General features: G+C 35.9%; 2 long non-coding RNA genes across 2 annotated transcripts in view; one reads left to right on the top strand and one right to left on the bottom strand.

Annotated features, from left to right (window-relative positions):
* LOC309606032 overlaps positions 1 to 6,882 on the bottom strand; it is a 1,194,635-nt gene extending 1,187,753 nt beyond the window's left edge. Inside the window, exon 1 of the long non-coding RNA XR_014231618.1 lies at positions 749 to 6,882. This is a non-coding gene — a long non-coding RNA (uncharacterized lncRNA). The remainder of the gene's footprint in view (positions 1 to 748) is intronic.
* Positions 1 to 21,281, top strand: part of LOC309606023 — a 335,857-nt gene that overhangs the window by 56,503 nt on the left and 258,073 nt on the right. The gene's annotated exons all lie outside the window — the stretch shown is intronic.

The following is a 21,281-nucleotide window of genomic DNA, read 5'->3' as shown; positions in this document are numbered from 1 at the left end:
AGTGCCGTGATGAAGACCCGACACAGATAAATTAATTAATTAATTAATTAATTTTAAAAAAAGTCATAAAAGAGAAATGCTCTTTCTCTAAAAAAAAAAATATATGAAATAAATATAGACCCCAAGAAGATTAAAACAATTCTAATAAACCACTACAGGCAATTTAACCTAATTCATTTTTTGGAAATACACATGACAAAATGTGCTCTCTCTAGAAGAAGAGAAGTAGAATAAAAGTGGAATCAAGTTGTAATGTCCTGAGACATTGAAATGTGAGGTGAATATCCACCAGCCTGGAACAATTTTCTTTATTCAAATTTCAAATCAAATATCAGGTTCTTTGAGACTTTTCTGCTCATCCTAATGAAATCAGTTGCCTAGTCTTACTTCATTAACCCTCTTATTTTCTTCATGGCTTTTATCAATGCTTGGGAAATTGTACGGTGCTATGTCATGCTTGGAGCTGATAGTAGCTACTCAATAAATTATTCATCCTCTAACAAATTGACTGACTGACTGACTGATTTATTAATCCCATTTTATGTTTTCTGATTTCTTTTTTTTTTTTTTTAAATAATATCTGCTGTTATTCTTTTTTTTTAATTTTTTTTTAAAATTTATTTATTTATTTATGGCTGTGTTAGGTCTTCATTTCTGTGCGAGGGCCCTCTCCAGTTGTGGCAAGTGGGGGCCACTCTTCATCACGGTTTGCGGGCCTCTCACTATCGCGGCCTCTCTTGTTGCGGACCACAGGCTCCAGATGCGCAGGCTCAGTAGTTGTGGCTCACGGGCCCAGTTGCTCCGCGGCACGTGGGATCCTCCCAGACCAGGGCTCGAACCCGTGTCCCCTGCATTGGCAGGCAGACTCTCAACCACTGCGCCACCAGGGAAGCCCTGATTTCTTTTTGTTGTTATTTTTTCTTTCTACCACTTCCTAACTTTTGTCGAATTTTTCTTTCTTTCACTTCCCCTACTGGATTGCAAATTATCAGACCATGACCAGGTAAAACCACATTAAGCTTTTGAAACTAAAATAAGAAATGAATAAAACCAAAAAACCAAAACCAAAACAAAACTACTTGGTACAGTAATTGTCTTGATGTGCTATGCATATCAACATGTTTTGCTTTTCTGAGCTAGAGCTGGACCATTGCTACTCTAGGCAAGCAGAATTTGCCACCCCAAAATATGCCTTTTTGGCGTAAGAATTATTTTACAGTTTTTATTTATTTTTTATTATTTTTTTTAAGAAACTGCAGGCAAAGGAGAAGCTCTGAAAACTGAATAAAAGTAAAAGTTACCTTTTATAAGAGACATTTACGTTTATAAGATAAACCTCCACTTGTAAGGCTGTTTCCCTCTCTGCACCAGGCAGAGAAAGATGATCAAATCTCCAGAAATTCTTGTCAACAGAGAAGGCATAACAACTATACCTGTGTTTACTGTGCTTTTTCTGGTAACTTCCTATGACTGGACTTCCCCACCTGACATCTTTCTTTGTCTTTAGCTGGATATAATATTTAAGGTGGTGACTTGGACCATTTGGAGGAGTTACTTAGTTTTCCTGGGTATCTCCCATGTATACAGGAGGTTTGCATGTTATTAAACTTCTATTTTTCTACTGTTAATCTGTCTTTTGTTATAAGGGTGTCTTAGCCAAGAGTAGAAGGGAAATTATTTTTCCTCCCCTCTACTACTTTTAATAATTTAGGAAATCAACACCAGAAACAAACATTTTAAAAAGTATATGTAAGGACTAGAATCCTTTTTTTAATTGTGATGGAATCATTTCAACGTCAAATAGGTTTCCATAGTTTCTTAGTATGTACATTTTCTTTAAAAATATGAAAACAATTTCTGAGAATTGTATGTGTTAATTTAGATCACTGAATTAAGGGACCGAGTTTAAAACCTTGTTCCAGATGTTAGAAATATCTGTTGCTCTCGGAGACTGCTTTGATGGCCAGCATTTTTTTTCTACTATGTAGGCATTTAAGGATACTTAACAGAGTTGAGGGCACTTTGCTTTAGATGGGTCTCTCTGTAGGAAATATCTGAAAGAAAAGCAGAGTGCTTTCAGCGTCTTGTCTTGACTCTGTGTGTGATTTTACTCTAGTTGTTGATCCTCAAGTCCTCCTTCAGCTGGCTTCTCCGTTTTCTGGCAAAGTTTACACTCAGGGGTAGGATAAAGATTGTTCTAATGGCAGATGCCTTGAGAAAGCCTCAAGGGTTTTATATTCCTGTAGGAGTATGGCTACAGCCCTGACTCCAATTCCCTCACTTTTTCTCTTTAAAAATCCTACAGAACAAGAAAATTCTTTAAGCAGTCCTATAGGACTAGTACTAATAATAACAGACCAATCAGTACCTTCAGGTAGAGAAAAACTACAGATTCATCTTCCCTCACACTAAAAAAGTGTGCATGCAGAGGGACAGAAATCTGCTTGAGGCAGCAGAGTCAGAGGGGAAGTTAACAACAGTGAGGCAGGCCAGTGGGCATCAGAATGGCTGGTTTGGTTGGTGGGAGAGCTACAGTATCAGCAAGAGCAGTGGCAGAGCCCAGAAAACCCTGCAGATACAATGCTCCCCCCACCCCCATCCCCAGGGAGGGGAGAGCACCATCCTTAGGGTAACTGCTATGAAAAAGTCTGAGAATGAAATGATCAAGACAGGAAAACAGGGAAAGCATTAAAAAAAAGATTTTGAAATTTGAAGAACAAAGTACAAGCCTTTATTAAATGAACTGTTTGACACTTAACAGAAGAGGGAGCCCTTGAGCTGAGAAACCCAGACAGCTACTCTAAATGCTTCCTCTCACCTGCAAATAACTCTTACCTGTCACTTGTCACCTGTTAATAGCTGGTCCATAGGGAAATTTACTAATGAAGGAGGGACATGGAGAACAGGGTGGCTACTGCAGGGATGTAAACAAGAACCAAAAAATCTCTGTATACCTATCTATATAGTTTACTCTTGAATCCTATAAATGAATTACTATTCAAAAACAAGCAAGATAATTCCTTGAGATTAAAAACAAACTGAAACAAGTCAACCCAAGGGTATATTAATCTTAACGGTAGCCACACAAAGAATGGGACTTCATAGCATATAATCTGACTGTATAACCTTAGCAAAATGCACAATAAGCGCAGAACCAAATGGAAATAATTATTTTATTCCATTCAGAAATTTAATTAATAATAGCAACGTTAATAATAATAGTTTGAAACTATTTCTATTATATAAAGAGATGAAGCAAGTAAGTATATTAATTATTTTGAGTTAAGATTATTAGTGCTACACTAGGTAGATACAATTTGAGGATGGATACAACTCAAAGAATTTAAGTTAAGTCCACTGTTATGTTAAAATTGAACTGGATTTAGTAATGTGAATTCATTTTTTTAAAATGTATTGGGTTGGGACTTGCCTGGCAGTCCAGTGGTTGGGATTTCGCCTTCCAATGCAGGGGGTATGGGTTTGATTCCTGGTCGGAGATCTAAGATCCCACATGCCTGGGACCAAAAAACCAAAACATAAAACAGAAACAATATTGTAACAAATTTAATAAAGACTTTAAAGATGGTCCACATCAAATAAATAAATAAATAAAAATAAAAATAAAATGTTTTGGGTTGGCCAAAAAGTTCTTTTGGGCTTTTCCTTAAGATGAAGTTACAGAAAAACCCAAATGAACTTTTTGGCCAACCCAATATCTTCTAAACATCTTCTTTGTCTCTCCAAATGGGCTGAAAGCAGTATTATTCCAATAGTGAGAATCTCTAACCTTAGGGTTTGCCCCCCTGATGTCATTCTGCACTAAAAGGAACTAAAATTCCTTAGAAAAACAACTGATTCCAAGTCTTAGGCAAAAACAGTACAAAGATGCCTGTGATATTTTTTGGTGAAAGAAAATTTTCAAAAACTTTGTGGGGTGGTGTCAAAAATGACACCAGATCCTGCTTGAAGCCATCCTCGCTGACTGACATTGTGATGATCTGAGAATTTTTTAAAAATTGCAGTTAATCGTATGTCTGTATACAAATCCAGTAGTCTATAAGACTATGTGGGGATAGAGAGAGAATGAGAGGGTGAGGGCAGAAGAGAGAGACATTAGCCAGAAATAGCATTTATTTGTCAACTAGGGTGGGTATTTGTGTCAGTCTCCTATTACTTGCCAACTCTGATCCTCTCAGTTGCACCGATATTTGAGGCCCTGGTCCACTTGTTTTGCCTCGGCCACATTAGTGACCAACTCCATGGACACACAAGCCTACAGCAACTCACAATTTGCTTTTGTCCTGTGCCCCTTCCCTTCTGCCCTTTACCTTTGCCACGGAATCATGACAGGCATACCTCGTCTAATTGCTCTTCAATTTATTGTGCTTCACAGATAATTACGTTGTTTACAAATTAAAAGTTTGTGGCAAGCCTGTGTCTAGTAAGTTTATTGGCACCATTTTTCTAACAGCATTGTTTTTATTTATTTATTTATTGAAGTATAGTTGATTTACAATGTTTCAGGTATACAGCAAAGTGGTTCAGTGGTTCAGAATACATACATACATATATGTATATATATATATTCTTTTTCAGATTTTTCCCATTATAGATTATAACAAAATATTGAATACAGTTCCCTGTGCTATACAGTAGGTCTTTGTTGTTTATCTATCTGTTACATAGTAGTGTGTTATCTGTTAATCCCAAATTCCTAATTTATCTCTCCCTCCCCCTTTCCCCTTTGGTAATCATAAGTTTGTTTTCTGTGTCTGTGAATCTATTTCTGTTCTGTAAACAAGTTCATTTGTATCTTTTTGTTTTTTAGATTCCACATATAAGTGATGCCTTATGATATATTTGTCTTTGTCTGACAAACTTCACTTAGTATGACAATCTCTAGGTCCATCCATGTTGCTGCAAATGGCATTATTTCATTCTTTTATATGGCTGAGTAATATTTCAGCTATTAAAAATATTGGCTGAATATCTCCTTATCCATTCACCTGTTGAGGGACGTTTAGCATTTAGGTTGCTTCCATGTCTTGGCTGTTGTAAATAGTGCTGCTATGAACATAGGGGTGCATGTATCTTTTCTAATTAGAGTTTTCATCTTTTTCAGTGTATGCCCAGGAGTGGGATTGCTGGATCATATGGTAGTTCTATTTTTAGTTTTGTAAGGAACCTCTATACTGTTTTCCACAGTGGCTGCACCAATTTACACTCCCATCATCAGTGTAGGAGCGTTCTCTTTTCTCCACACCCACTGCAGCATTTATTATTTGTGGAATTTTTGGGGATGGCCATTCTGACTGGTGTGAGGTGATATGTCATTGTAGTTTTGATTTGCATTTCTCTAATAATTAGTGATATTGAGTATCTTTTCATGTGCCTGCTGCCCATCTGTATGTCTTCTTTGGAGAAATGTCTATTTAGGTCTTCTGCCCATTTTAAAATTATTATTATTATTTTTTGAGCTAACAGCATTGTTTTAAAATTAAGGTTTGTATATTGTTTTATAAGACATAATGCTATTGCACTCTTAAGACTAAAGTTTAGTGTAAATATAACTTTTATATGTACTGGGAAACCAAAAGTTCATGTGACTTGATTTATTGCAATATTCACTTTACTGTGGTAGTCTGGCACCGAACTCACGATATCTTTGGGATCTGCCTGTCCACACTGCAAGACTTACTTGGTCTCCTGTAAGTAGTAAACCTTGCCTGATGGAAGGTGGAAGCTGGTGGATGAATTATCTCTTTCACTCCATGGACAGATGTTCCTGCGACAAGATAGTACATATGGCATCTCAAAAACCGCACAAACTAGTAATCAACTTGCTCATGCCAAGCAGCAGCCAGATTGGTAATTGTTTTGTGCTAATCTCAGCCTTTCAATAACCACTGTTGTGACTGGACCAGCCCCTGTGGTTCTTATTATGATTGCAAAACATTCTCAACCATAACCATCAGGAAACTTTTGGGAAAAAAAATGTTTATTACTCACAGGTCCTGGAAAGCACATGACATACCTGGGGCGTCACAGCAAGGTAGAGGGTGGAGAGCTAGTGCCCAGGGGCCTGGGATTCTGCTTTCATATGGGTTGGGGGTGTAAATCAAGGAATGTTGCCCACCATCCCGTTCTACAAGAACTTAGTCATTAGGCACTATAGTCACTGACCTACAGTACCCCCTAAAAGGAATTCAGCATGAAGAACAGGATATGGCACGCTGTGCTTTGGAAACATGCCCCTTAGAAAGTTAGATGTATTTCAGAAAAAAAGTTTTATGAACCAGGATTCTTGCATCTTCCCATACATAGAAAAGCACCAGAATCATTAACTGAGATACCTGTTCCTCGTGACTAGCAGTAACCTCTACTGAGATGTATGGTTGACTGCATGTATTCTTTAGCCAAAATCACACATATACTGGCCTTTCCCCTGCCTCTTTGGAGCAGTTCCTAGGAGCTATCTGAGAGGCTGTCTCCCAGGTTATAATCCTCAGTAAGACACTGAATAAAACTCAACTCACAGCTCTTACGTTGTGTGTGCTTTTTTGCAGTCAACAAGAGGGGGGGCATAGGGTTCTGTGGGCTTGCTCTTTATTGGTGAATTTAACACATAAGAGCAACATGAGAAGAGAAAAAAACAAGTTGCTCAAATAATCGGTTATTGAAACTAACCAAGATCTCTAAAACAAAAAGAGGGGGTATTGCGGAGGGAAAAGAGCTATGAAATCATTTAATAATAGTGATAAATCCATAGCCATTGCTTATTGGTGTAAAATCAAGAAGTAACAATACAGGCTAATTATTTTGAGACATGGAAGTAAATTCCAAACAAAATTCCAAGGAGAAGTGAGAGTGTTGCAGGGGAGATGGAAATGAATGGGGAGATGGAAACCGAAAGAAATATAGGACTGCAAGTTTCCAAATAAAACGTAAAACTATTTTAATCTTTAAATTATGTTTTGTACAATTTTAATAAACAAGAATAAAGTAAATTGTGTGTGTGTGTGTGAAGTCTGAATTTCGGTGGCTTATTTTGTAGGTGTGTCTAATCTGGATTTTAGGAAATAAATAAACACAAAATGTCATAAAAGCTTCAGTTTCTTTTTCCTAAAATTTAATTTATGAAAACCTGAAGTGCTTAAGACTGGATCCAGAAGCTCTGAGACCTATCTTCTCAAAGTTTAAGATCTGGTGGAAAATGTGAATCTACTTCCCAATTGGCTTCAATTGGCCTTTCATGGCTGCAGCAAGAGGGTAGGAGGTGCTAATTATTTCAGGCCTGGGTTACAGGCTTCATTTTGCAGCTGTTCATTGTGTCAGCCTCACAATGAACTAAGGACTAAGAGTAGGGAGGAAATGTATCTCTGAAAGAAAATTGGGGTGAATGGATGTGAGTGACCTAAATATACAAAAATTAGAAACCAATGCCAATTTCAAAACCCGAACTCATCATGTTTACAATCAGATATCAGCTGGCTCTTTCTTCCGTGTTCTCCATTAGAGCCGTGTTACCACTATGGGCATGCGGGTTTAGTGTTTCCAAATTGTCTTCAACTCTTTTCTGTTCTTCATTCTCCATATGTAAGCATTTGCTAAGTTCAATCAATGCACTGCTTCTGTGTTTCTAATTTATTTCAGCATTGCTATAGTTCAGCATCTCATTGCTGCTTGCTTAAATTATCAAAGTACCTCATTACTGGCTTAACTTAGGTTTTTGGGGGTTTTTTTTTGTATTTTTTTACCTTACCCCACTCCCATAATCACACATTTCTGATAACTTATTGTTTTTCTTAAACTATTTCAAATATTTTTCCAGCACTTTAATAGCTTAAAATTAGGAACAAACTAAATACTTAGATTAATAAACTTTGGTACTTTAAAATGAAAGAATATTAAACAACTCTTGGAATTTTAATTTTAAAGTTTGTAGGGATATGTACACATATTATGATGTAATGTTAAAAAATAACGAAATATGCAACGTAGCTGTTACATCATTACACGGAATGCCTTGTATACACCTGGATGAAGAAAGAAATAAATTCACGAAACACAGACAAAGTGTCTTACTGTGATGCTAGAATTAAAGGAATGTTTCCTTTACAGTTTTCTTTTGTATTGACGATACCACATCTATGATAGAAACTTCTGATGCTCACCCATGTTGCTTATCTGTTCCTATCAACATTTGAGTGGTTTCTGCTTCTCGGTCTTTTTGTAACTAAGTTGGACCATATGATTGGTTTTGGCCAATGTCCTGTGATAGAAATGACATGTGACATTTCCATGCTGAAACATTTATTCGATGGGGTGAGGCCCTCCAGCTCTCTTTCTCCCCTTATCACAATGATCAGATGATGTTAAGATAGGAGAGCCATAGGACCTAAGCAGCTGGGTCACCTAATTAACTTATTTACAATATGATATTGCCCTGCTGAGTCACCCAGGCCCACTGTGCATTTTGTACACATGAAAAATTAAACCCTTGCTGGGTTGTATCAGTATCAAGACATTGATACTATGCATTTATTTGTTTAAGCAACATAACCTACCCTACTTCTATTAATACATCTTTTAAAACAGAAAAGAGACAATGACAAAATATTTGATAACCAAATAGAAAAAAAAACTGTTTTACATGTTTAACTCAAATGAATAGAAATCATGATTACAATTGTTTTGAGGTTTAATATACTTTTAGAAATGAAACAGATTAATTTTCTACTGAATAATATTGATTTGAGTTTATTTTCTGGTTTCTCCAAGACTGGCATGATTGCTCCCTCACACATTCTCTTTTTACTAGCCCTTCTGTGACTTATAGGATTGTCATAAAAGGCAACCACAATTTCATTTAATTCTAACTGAAATTCAGTTCTTAATGTATTTGTTCATTCATTAATTTTTTTGTTAATGTATTTAACATATCTTAATTGAAAACCTTCCATGTGTCAGACACTGTTTTAAGTATTAAATTCTTCAAAATAGCTGAGAAAATGGAATTTTTGCATTATTAAATTAAAAGCAGTGATATTTAGAAGCTACCCTCATACAAATTCAAAATATGATCTTCATGGGTCAAGAAGCTAATCTGGCTTTAAATAGTCAGCCTATCTGTGCAGTGTTCAGCTTTACTCACAGGAAACTTGTTTATTGTATTACCACAGTGGTGGATGTTTTCACTTATGTATGACATTTTGTAAGCATATCATAAAAAAAGCTTTTAAAAAGCTTTCTAGTATGTTATTTTCTTTTTAAAATTTTATTTATTTATTTTTATACAGCAGATTCTTATTATCTATTTTATACATATTAGTGTATATATATCAATCCCAGTCTCCCAATTCATCCCCCCCACCCCCCGGCTTTCCCCGCTTGGGTGTCCATATAGTATGTTGTTTTCTATATAAGGATTTACTTTATGAAATCAGCTAATAAACTGAGCTATTAATCACAAAAATGATAGTTACTCTTATAAATGATAACAGAAACTATCATAAGTACATTTAATAACTATATATTTTTTGTTTTAGACATTATTTTAAAACTTTTCTCTAATTTAATTCTCATGTATTATGATAAACCTGACTACTATTCTAATTTTAGGTAAATAATCTGAGGTCCAGAGAGTTCAAGTAAATTGCACGAGGTCACTTTGCCAATAAGAGAAAGAACTAGGATTCAAATCTATGTCTGAACCCAACATCTGAACTCTTTCCCTCATTGTAACTGTGACCATGTGACCAAGTTTGCAGTTTACATTTACTGTTCTGTTGTAGTTTCGAATAGAATGTCCTGTTACCTTCCAAAGTGTCCTGGTTTGGAAGATGAAATATGTGATCACCCTACTCATTCCCTACAGCTTCACGTGGCCCCTGCTCACAGGGTAGGGACAGTTCAAGTATGTCCAGAGGTATTTTAAAGAGTGATCAGATATGGAGGTGAAATTGCAAGTCCAATATATTTTCCTAGCTCATTATTGTTCTCAGCAGCAGATAGATTCTAAACAGAATAGGGGATTTTAAGAAAAACAAGAAATAGGGAAGTGGGAGAGTTAGATATACAGAAATTCAGTGACAATCAGGTAATGCCAATAAAGAGCAAAACTGAGCTGTTTCTCTGATAAGAAGGTAAACAACTGGACTTCATGATATTCAGTTATTTATGACTTTTGCCAGTGAATAAACATTCACTAGATTTTGCAAGAGTACCTAGATGACCAGTCAAGATAATATAGATAAATAGGAAAGTACAGGATATTGCCTGAGAAGAATAATGTCACTGATAAATAAGGATAATCAGTCTCTGAACATCTTACTTGGTGCACTTGTGAGCCAACATAAGAATCAAGAATGAAATACAGCACAAGTTTATTTTGTGGCCGTGGAGAGCAGTCATGGTGGGCTTCTTTGTCAGATTATGAATCGGTTCCATAGCACTACCTTGAGATTAATGAGTGTTTCATAGAAAGTGACTGAAATTTACATAGATTTATGCAAGATTGGAATCTGTTTTATTTGGAAGTAATTTATATGGCTATTCTTTTCTCTTTGGATATCCAGTATGAGAGCAGAACTCCAGCAAAGGAAGTGTATTAACCAGGAATAGTCCATTAAAAAATCTTTTTAATGCAAAAGATTATCCAGTGCCTTTCAAATGCAGTTCATTCTTTTATGACATTATTCATAAAATTTATATATATATAAAATATACGTTATATATTATCCATAAAAATATATATAACAGATCACTTTATATTGACTGTAAAATGCAGAAACCTTTTGTATCATTTAAAGACTTTGAATCCCTTTCCTTCTGAAATTTGAGGATGCAAAGCAACATTCCACTTAATGAGAACAAATTATGTTATTATCAGACAATATTTGAAAATATGAAGTAATTCATGATTAAAATTGGGGAATTAAACATAAGTAGCATTTTCTACACTGCTTATAATTAAACTGTTTATCCAATAAGGATATTATAATTAAAGAAAAGAGAGACATAACTTAATGTCATGTAATTTGTTAAACTATTTTTGAACTATCGACACCAATTCTCATATCTATAGAGATATATGTAGAAGAAAATGGCCTAATTGTTGTTTCAGGACCTTGGACAGGCACTTTATGTTTTACTTGACTGAACTCTAGTCATCATCGAATTTATGCTCACATTTCTTCTAGATGAATGAAAGAATAAAGGAAGGGAGAGAGTAAGGAAATAATTGTAAAAAATAGTTTCTAGTGCACAGATAGAAACCTGGTTTCAAATCTTGGATCTTCTTAGTAGTTATGGCACATGGGGAAAAGTGCTTAACATAATCAGCAGTTAGTTGTCTCACTTATAGAGTGGGTGATATACCATTTTGTCAGAGTTGTTGGGATGATGGGAGGAGTATATATGAAAACAATTTTCAAAATGTGTCAACAATACAGTGAATTTATATCAATATCTAATATCACTTGGGTTGAATTCTTTTAAATATTATGTCTAATGCAAAGTCCTGTGCTCCTACACCAAGGCCAGCCCACATCTGGAGGACTGATAATGATACTTGTCAACAAGCAGTAAGTGGAAGTTGCCAGTCAGGTGCTTGTTTAGAGAATAGTGAGGGCATGACATGTGAAAAGAGTCAAAGGAAATATGGATGTTTAGATTTTATCTGGCACAACTTACAGAGAACATCTGTCTTTCATTAAGACTTCGATAATCAATCAGCCGGAGTGAATCAATCAAAGGCATGATGTAAAGGTATCATTCCACTAGATTTCTGAGAAAGTTCGCTGGCGAGGGAGTGTGTGCATATGTCTTAGCTGAAAGATGCTTGTAAGAAAATATTTCAGTGCATTTGGGAAAACTGGCATCTATAATTTATCAAAGCAGCCATTTTAAAAATGAATAAAACATAGCCACACTACTTTTGAATCACAGGTCTCAGATTTGCTCCTTAAAATAAAGTTACTTATTTTGAAAAGATACAAGTTGCAGTTGTATGTAATTTTATAGCTTTCGTAAATATGTTTCTGCCTTCAAATTCAAACTAATTTCTTTAGTGAGACATGTAACAATAAATATATTAAAAAATAAAAAATTTTTTTTTGACCAGTACCCCCCCAAATCCAAAACACAGCAGTTTAAAATATGTTTACTTATACTAATAAGCATCTCCATTGCAGACATTGAAGGATGCACTGTGAATTAATGTAGGATATGTTTTGTATTATAGCCACTAAAGAAAACCCTTTAAAAACAATTTATAGAACTAATTATAACACAGCCAAAGAGATTAAGGAAGCGTAAAAGAGAGGATAATAAAAATGAAAGAAGAAAACCCAACAGTAGAGATGTTACAGAAAGACACAGCGGAAACTTAGGTTAAAGAATGATGATAGATCAATAGAGAAGTTTACCTGACAACAACAAAATTTATTTTTTCTAATATTACATTTAATTAGAATTTATTTTTGACCAAAATGCTTAAAGAGGGGATTGTGGTATAGTTAATAGAACACCCAGAAGTAGATGCTGGGAAGCATATCCCTAAATATCCAGTTATTGTGTACAACGAAAGTTAACTATTGTTTACCCATTTTTCATTTCTATAATGAGGGAGCTGGTTCCTTACAGGTCATTGGCCCCATTATTCTCGAATAACTTATGTACATATGGAACCTGATGCCTGAGAGCTCCAGTCAACTAATAGAAGTAGCAAATTAAGAAAGAAAATGGGGCATGGAGTCAGAGATATGTTAAACTATAAAACTAGCTTTCTTTTTGTGCAGAAAAAATCCCACCAGGTAACTCAAAAGAAAGAGCAGTCTACACCCTCTGTTGTAGAAAAATGTTTCAGGAATAAAAGAGATTTTGACTTAGAGTCCAATTCTGTAAAATTTCACTGAAGCCTATCATTACTCCTTGGAAGTTGACCATTACTCAGAGACGCTTTTAGAATTTCTGTGGATTTAGGAGGTTATTGAACCGTAGTATTAATTCAGTGTCTTATGGTTAAGCCCTAGTTTCCAGATCTACTGATCTCTTTGACACAGATCTCTTGTCAGGAATGCTGAGCAAATAATCTTTCTTTAAAATCCCTTAACAATAAATTTAATTTCAGACAATTAATATAATCTATCTTCAAATCTTCTTATAGAAGATATTTATTTACAACTTTGAGTTGAGAAAAGAGACAAGCAGAGTATAAAATGTCAAAAACTTAATTGAGAGAACACAACATTTTGTACTTTCTGGGACTGACAGCGCAGACTTATCATAAAAAAGGACATGGGGTTTTCCTTTGTTATTTAAGCAAGTTGCCTCCTCCATTTACAGAATGCGCTCCATCACTCCTAGCGGAAATTCATTTTACTACAGACTTTGTGTTGCTAAGGATATAATATTACAGCCTAGGATAGTGCTACTAATTGATTATTTAATGAAGGCAATTGTTCATACTATCATGGAAACTCAGAGTTAGGGAGAGTCTCCAAATTTGTTCTAGCCCCTCCCGCTCCCTTACTTATTGCAAAAAAGTAGATGGGATTTTCTATGTGGAGTCAGACAGTTCAAACCCAGCTGTCACTTGGACATATCACTTAGTTCTTTGGTTCATAGTTTATTCATCTGAAAGATGTTAAAATAATATATATATAATTCTCAGAATTGCTGAAAGTTTTTTAAAAGGTACACATCTACATAGTGTTAGTGGTCAGCAACATTGGATTCCACTCCCCTCAACAGTTCATAAAAGTTGTGCTGGTCAATTGCTTGTTTATTCTCAGATTTATCATCACCCATGACCTGCTCCTGCTAACTGGTACCAGTGTTAAATTATCTCTGTATGAATGATGGCTTCTGTTTTCCCAGATGGATGATGTCCAGTACAATCATTTAATCTTCTCGTGAAGCATTATTAGCACAAACTTTTATTTTTACTTGGTTTTACTTTCTGAGTTAATCATGGCTATTCTGAGTTATTCACATTCCCCTGGTTAGCATAGATTTATAAGAATTGTAATGAACAAAGTGATTAGACACTTTAATTTTTTTGTCTGCACATTAGGAAAAGTTTCATAAATCTAATTTTACTATTCTTTAGCTGTGCCACATCTCCCTCTAATTTGTATTTACAAGTAATTGCACATAGTGAATAAATACTTGGACTATTTCAAATTATGTCCATGGAAATCACATTCTCATTTCATTCTATTTTTTTTAAAAATTATATTTTAATAGCTTCAGTGCTCTCAAAAGCCATAACAGTTTAATTATTTTGAATATACTGTGATGTTTGCCTATTTTCTATTCATGATCCATCTGTGTTATTGAAAACCTTGCAATTAATGCTTAGGAGTTAATGAATTACTAGGGTGAAAAATCCTCTGATGTTGGCCTTTGAAGGACTGAATTATTTGCCACTCATGAGAAGATAGAGTGTAGGTATTTACATAGATGATCATTTAGTTTCATCTTATCCCAGAGTATAATGGCTGGGTTATAATCACTCTTAACTTGGAGACAGTTTTGTCCAACTCTGTGCAGCTGTTGAATGGGAAAGTTACATGTTCAGCATTGAGGGTAAGGAAGAAGGATTATAGAGAGGCTATTTTTGTTTGTCAGAAGAAGTAATGTTAACTGCTGCAACACACTCTTGAGATCTCAGTGGCTTAGCACACACACAAGTTGTTTTTTAATTGTTCATGTGCGGCCTAATGCATGCTAGTGAAGTGTCTCCTCCATTCTGAGACACATGGATACAGGCTCCATCAAACTTGTAATCCAACCATCTCAGCATATAGACTTCCAGATCATGCTGGCAAGTGAAAAGAGAGCTGGAGTTTCACATAGGATGTTTTCAAGGAGCAGAACCGGAAGTAGCTTACATCACCTCTGCCAGATTTACTGATCAGCACCCGATATCATTGACTTAATCTAATTGCAAGACAAGCTCAGAGAGCACATTCACATATTAGGTGGATGCTTACTATGTCTGCTATGTCTATAGCACGTGGGAATGGGCATCGGGAGACAAAACTGCACATCAAGCTTTTTCTTCCTGGAATACCTGGACTTCTTGCTTTTCTGAGGAATTCTTCTGTAGCTCTTTTGCTAAGAGATAGAGATTTGGAAGCTACTTTCTTCTTGAAACCTATCCAAATATACTTTCAGTCAAATGTAATTGCTCCTTTCCCTATATTTTAAAATTTTATTTTATATTTTATATTATGAATATCAATGATAAGAGCTTCTGCTTATTGAACACTTACTTTATGGCATTCTACAACTATATATATATGTATACATATACATATATGTAGAGAGAGAGAGAATTATTATATACATATAATTCTATATATATGTGCACATTTAATTCATTTAATTCCACCCAAAATTCTACAAGATAAATTTTATCGCTCTTTTGTAAATGAGGACATGGAGAATTAAAGAATTAAGTAAATAACTCACTCTTGCAACACAGAACTAGTAAGTTTCAGAACAAAGATTGGAGCCAAGGTCTGTGTGATTCCAAACAAAAGCTCTTTCCCACAGTGTGTATCTGCCTCCACCATCTATCTTGTATCTTTTCATATAGCAATTAATAAAATGCATTACAACTTTGCAGATGGTCTTTCTGAGCTAATCTTTAAAACTCCAGAGACTAGCATGTTTAAAGGCTTTCAAATATAAATACTAATAAATGATGGACCACTAATTATTGCATATGAGAACTTAAAACAGCTATCCCTTCTTCCTCATGTCAACAGGTTGCAGTACAGCCAAGTTTAACTAGAAGGTACAAGCAATTATTTTGTGTAGAGCCCGATAACACCCTTCTGACAAGAGCTTGGGGCAGTTCACATGGCTGATTTAGTTTGCATAAGCAATCTAAGGAGACATGCCATTGTTTCCTCCACTTGTTTCCCTGCTGTTACTGCTACTTGCATTAGTTTCTTAAGGTCAGTGTGCAAAGTGCCACAAACTGGGTGGCTTAAAACAACAGACGGGGGCTTCCCTGGTGGCGCAGTGGTTGGGAGTCCACCTGCCAATGCAGGGGACACGGGTTCGGGCCCTGGTCCAGGAAGATCCCACATGCCACGGAGCAACTAAGCCCGTGTGCCACAACTACTGAGCCTGCACTTTAGAGCCCGCGTGCCACAACTACTGAAGCCCATGCGCCTAGAGCCAGTGCTCTGCAACAAGAGAAGCCACCGCAGTGAGAAGCCCACGCATCGCAATGAAGAGTAGCCCCTGCTTGCCGCAGCTAGAGAAAGCCCACGCACAGCAAAGACCCAACGCAGCCAAAAATAAATTAAAAAAAATAAAAACCAGACATTTATTTTTTCACAGTTCTAGAGGTTAAAAGCCCAATATCATGGTATGAACAGGGTCATGCTCTCTCTGAAACCTGTAGAGGACAATCCTTCCTTCCATTTTCCTAGCTCCTAGGGGTGTCTCTCCATCCTGGGTGTTTCTCAGCCTGCAGCTGCATCACTCCAATGTGTGCCTCTGTCATTGTATGCCTTTTCCCTGTGTGTTAGTCTTCACATGGTGTTTCTCTCTTCTTATAAGGACACCAGTCATCTTGGATGAGGGCCACCTTAATGATTTTTCTTAATTTGATTATACCTGCAAACATCCTATTTCCAAATCAGGTCACATTTGCTGGTATTGGAAATTAGGACTTCAATATATATGTTTCAGGGATGCAATTCAATTCATAACACTATTAGGCTAATTATGCTAACTTCCCTGCTTAAACCCTTTTTCCTGTCAATGCAACTGTGTTCATTCACATTCAGCTCATTTACCCTCACTTTCTGTGGCTTTTATAGATTACTACACCTCGTCCTTTATCTTGGTTCTGGTTTCTTCTCCTTCCCCACTCTGCTCCCTAATCCAGGCCCCTTTAGCTCCAGGAGCCAGGAATCCTATAGGTTTGTGGTACCTGAAGAGATCCCTGTTTGCCCAAAGAATCATAATCTCCATTCACCTTCTGGATCTGTGCTTTCTACATGATAGTTACAGGAACTATGGAACCAAAAGCACATTCCTTCCATTCCTCCTGCAAAGTGGAGCCCCAATGGATTTATAACATGCTCCTTTTGGAGGATGCTTGAAGAGGCAAATGAAATCTTACCATTCAATACATTAGATGAAGTCTAAGTCATTCATTCATGCATTTACTCTGGTATTCACTGAGCAATTATTAGACACCTATGGTATGGTAGGAACTGTTAGAAATTGAATAATAAAAATTATTTTTTGGAGATTTCATCCTAGTAGAGCAGCCTGGCATAACATACGATCTAAATATATCAGGCAAAAAGAGTTGTATAGAAAGGGGGGTCAAAGTGCCCCCAAAGCATTTATTGGCTTTGCCACTCTAGAGCAAAACATTCTCATGGCAACCCTTTGATGGATGGAACCATTTTAGAAGGTTTACTTTTTTTTTTTAGTGGTTTTGAATATAGTCAATATAGGGTCCTACTTTACACAAGGCATTTCACAGGAACAACCTGAAGGTCGGAGTCCCAGCTGTGATTTACTTACATATGGGTGAACCTGCTCTAGACTTGACTGGGCCCTGGAAAGAAGCCAGAGTGCTACCCATTCTAGGCTAGCCCCCAAAACACTTCAGGTTATAAATCCTCAGCTTGTAGATTTTCTAGCTCCTGGAGGATAGGGGTTATCTTCTACTTTTTTTTTTTTAATTTATAGTGCCCAACACAGTTCCTGGTTCAAAGTAGATACTCAACCAAAGTTTGTTAAATATTCCATGTATGCTGGTAACTATAGGTGCAATCTGAAACACTGTATGCCTCTTAGCTCTGACCAACGACTCTTTCTTTCATCTCTGCCTCTTCAGTGCTTAATAAGGGCTCTAGAATACAGTAAGGTTGACTTTAGTTTGATTAGCAAGTTAGTTACTTGTACCTATCAGTATTGCCCAATTTAAAATGTGCTGAAATCTGTTCTCCTTGTCAAGCAGCCACATTTGCTGCATTTAGTTAAGAACTTAACTCAAGAAAAAATACTCAGACCTCTTCCACTGAGTTGCTTTTTATTCTTGGGAGAAGCCAGTTGATTAATTCTCTACTCTGGTGGTTTATTTTTGGTACTTTTGCTCATTATGTTTAAGGCAACGTAATTACAAATTAGGATTGGCAGCATGTGAACTCAATGTAATGTATGATTACTTTCTTCATTAATTATATCCAAAGCTCCCTGTCTCCTTTATACAGGTTTCTTGAAGTTTAATATTTTTTTGAAGTAATTAAAGACATCAGTCAAGAGAATGTATTTTTTTTATGAAAGACATAATTTGGTTAAAATCACAGTAATTTGTTTCTAAGTGGGTTTAAAAAATTGTCTACATAGATTTCCTTTCTGTCTTGCTTTATGAGAAATACTGATCACCAGATTGCTTCTTTGAAAAGGGGGGTCAAATCACCCAATTCTTTGTGAGAAATAAATAAAAATTATTCTATTATTGACTTCACTTGCTTTATTCATAGTCAGTACTTCACTTTATTCATAAATATTCATGATAAAGTAAGGTCAATATTGAATAATTTCAATACATATAACTCTTTGGAGTATCAGTGAATTCATTTAGAAATTTTTTATAGATTTTATGTTTGAGGACTCTTCTTTTATTAAAACTTATTGTATAGTCACATAATAAAATATGTGTGTGTCCAGTATTTTAAGAGTAGGATCTTTAAAAATAATAAAAACAACTCTAGGATTTTCAATTTAAATATAGCCTGATACAAACAATATTAATTGGCAATAAAATAGAGTGATGATAAAATTTACCATATTTTTTGGCAGAGAAAATTGATTTTTCAGTGTAGAAGTTTATACTTGAGATTACAAAAAAACCTGTGGATAGAAATATTTCAAGGCAAATATTTCAAATATTAAAGGCATTAGACACTCAATTCTAGTAACCTCATTTACTTAATGTTCCTCATCCAGTCTGAGTTTGCTTGCCCATGTACTTTAAGGCAGTTTCTTTCATCTACTTGGGATATTCTGCTCTCTATGTCCCCAAGTCTGTCAAGAACTCTTTAAGGCTTAGTGCAAATATTTCCTCCTTAAAAGCGTTCCACATTCATGTCCCAGCATTTTTGGAAGTGATCTGGTCCATATGGTTTTTTTCTTTCTTATTCTCCTTTTTGTTTGTATTTGTGTAACTACATGGATTCCTTTGGGCAACCATGAGCTACTTGAGGATAGATAAGGCAATTGATATACTTCCATCTCCTAAGTAATTTGTTCTGGCAGAATGGAAAACAAGCTTCTATACCTCCACGCAGAAACAAAGACACACAAACCAGCCAAAGTCAGCTTCAGAAAACACAACAAATTATACTTCTACCCTTTGACCTCCCCCCAGCATCCATGCTATATTATAATACATTATGAACAAGCTGTCTTAGTAAATGATAAAAACACCTAGTGATAAAATCATTAAACCATGCCACCATATTCTGTCATGCAGAGTGTGTTATGGCTACCACTCTATGCGCACTAGATATTTCTGGAGACTTCCCTAAGGAGAATTACAATTTTCTTGAGAAATAAAATAATCTACCTCTTGCTGCTTCAAGGCGTAGTGATAGGATGTGTGACATGAGCAAATGAGATTCTACTGAGTTCCTGCTGCTTTTTCTCCTAGTGTATTTGGTGGTGTTTTTATATTTTTTAGATTTTCTGTTTATCATTCTCATTCCATGTCATTTTGCTTATGCCTGAAATATCTTTAACCTTATCAACATTCTTTTAAATCCCTCTGAGTGTCATTCTAACACCAAAATAAAATCCAAGTGTGAAAACTATTCATAACTACAGAAGATTTGGAATTTGTTCTGATCTATTATCTGTTTTGTCTGCAAGTTTATTATTTTAAGGTACTCTACAGCAACTTTTAATCAAATGATTTATTTATATATTTATTTAATTAACTAAGCACATAGGTCCTCTAAAGCAGTGTTTCTCAATTTTTATTTAAATTATGCACCATCAGTCAAGCTTTCTCTGAGTTCTTCATTCTGTCATTTGCACAATGAGAATCACAATAATTTTTCCAGATATAAAATGATACTGTAATATTGCATATGATCTTTAAAGTTACATGTATGTCACTCTACCCTACCCCACTTTTGAATTTCCATTATCCTACTTTTCTCTCATCCTCTGCCTCTGTCTTTTAGAATACTTATTCTAACACCAATACTCCTTTTAACAGTCACATTGTTCCCCAAAACTCCTTTCCTACCTCCCTCAACTCTGCCCTCTTACACCTGCTCTCCATGTGATGAATCTTTTTAAAATCCTCCAGTATTTAAAAATTTTGCTCATAAAAATAGAGCTTATATTTCCATAACTTCATTCTGTCCTCTGATAGGTAGCATTGAAAAAAGTTATCTTATTCATTAGAAGTATTGGGGTGAGGGGGCAAGGAAAGACAACAAAGCTCAAGAATTAAAACGCTATCCAATATGCTCTTCTTTCTCCAAGAAAATTAGTAATTAGGTTTATTCATCGAGGTTCTATTGAAACTCAATCACATCTGTTTTCAAGAAGCTGCAGAGAAAAAAAAAAGCAAGCAAGAAAGAAAAGAAAACTCATTTCCTCTGTCTGCCTTTGCAGAAAATAGCTTTTCTAAACCTCAGTTTTGCAAGCACTATTCTGTACAAATAAACATAAGTGACTGTGGCTTTGTGCTTAAGAGATTCCATCAGTGTTCAGTGAACGTGGGCTCGTGGATGCCAGGAGGATCGTCTGGAAAGCAAATCTAGGGCTTGGTCCCTGATATTAGTCTCATAGCTGACATGCATGAAAAACACCCAGAATGAGGTGAAACAACAAGCTCCTGTCTGGAGAGAAGAAAAAGGTAACAGGTAACTAAGAAAGTCAATATATGAGATGTGGGAGCCATTGTGGGAAATTCTGACACAGGGGAGAAGACGAGTGAGGTGGCTGAGAGAAAAGGCCTTAGCATAGGTTTGGAAGTGACAGGTATGCTTGGGGAAACATCTCATGAAGGGGGATGTGGTTGTTGTGATGGATAGAGAGAAGAAACAAACATTCCTGCCCCCTTGAGAACACCTGCTTGTCCATTGCTATGTGAGATTTCAGAATTCACTGGAGGTGGCCACATGATGAAAGCACAGTTTTGCAGTCATATAATTCTGAGTTTAGTCCCAGCTCCAGTCACTTACTGCTTGAGTCAGTTCTGTATCCTCTTCTCTAAACTT

The sequence above is a fragment of the Balaenoptera borealis genome (assembly GCF_965194805.1).
Source record: "Balaenoptera borealis genome assembly, chromosome: 11".
Lineage (NCBI taxonomy): Eukaryota > Metazoa > Chordata > Mammalia > Artiodactyla > Balaenopteridae > Balaenoptera > Balaenoptera borealis.
The sequence above is the reverse complement of the archived record's forward strand: the minus strand, read 5'-3'. Positions and strand labels throughout refer to the sequence as shown.